Source organism: Myotis brandtii, unplaced genomic scaffold (assembly GCF_000412655.1).
Source record: "Myotis brandtii unplaced genomic scaffold, ASM41265v1 scaffold628, whole genome shotgun sequence".
NCBI lineage: Eukaryota > Metazoa > Chordata > Mammalia > Chiroptera > Vespertilionidae > Myotis > Myotis brandtii.
The window spans coordinates 156,584-157,175 of record NW_005370403.1 but is presented as its reverse complement, the minus strand read 5'-3'; the positions used below and the strand labels follow the sequence as shown (position 1 = coordinate 157,175).

General features: G+C 66.7%; 1 protein-coding gene across 1 annotated transcript in view; it reads left to right on the top strand.

Annotated features, from left to right (window-relative positions):
• The window catches only part of BTBD16 (BTB (POZ) domain containing 16), a 38,197-nt gene that overhangs the window by 8,350 nt on the left and 29,255 nt on the right, over positions 1 to 592 (top strand). The window lies entirely within an intron of this gene.

Below are 592 nucleotides of genomic sequence, written 5' to 3'. Positions count from 1 at the left end.
GGCAGCTGTCACACCCCCGCCCCGCACACCGGCAGCTGCACGCCCGGCCTCATGCCTCGGTCTCCGTGGGCGGTCACAGCCTCCTGTGGTGCAGAAGCAGCTCGTGCCCCGGGGAGGGTGGCACACGTGTCTCCTTCTGCCTCCGTGTCCCGAGACCATCCGTGCGGCCGCCCCGAGCAGTGCTGGCCGCAGAGAGCGCTTCAGACCCGGCCCTGGAGGGGGCCCTGCAGAGACGGGACCCTCACCCCCCTGCTGGCCCCACGGCCGCTGCTCACTGCGTCCCACCAGCGTCCAGGCTGAGAGGAGGGGGAGGGAGGGGACGGGGCAGGGGTGGGGCAGGTGATAACTTTTTAAAACGCAGTGTGAGCACCATTGCCCAGCTCTGACCATCACAGAGGCGGTTCCCGGGAAGCTGGCCGAGGGCCACACAGACTCTGTGCTATTTTTGCAGCTTCTGTGGGTCTTCAGCTATTTCCAAATGAGCGGTCATTTCACCAACGCACCCACTCCGCAGGCCAACACACAAACAAAACGCAGCGTGTGCGTGCGTGTGCCCAGGGGCTGGGGCCTGAGCGGTCCCTCCCGCGGTCAC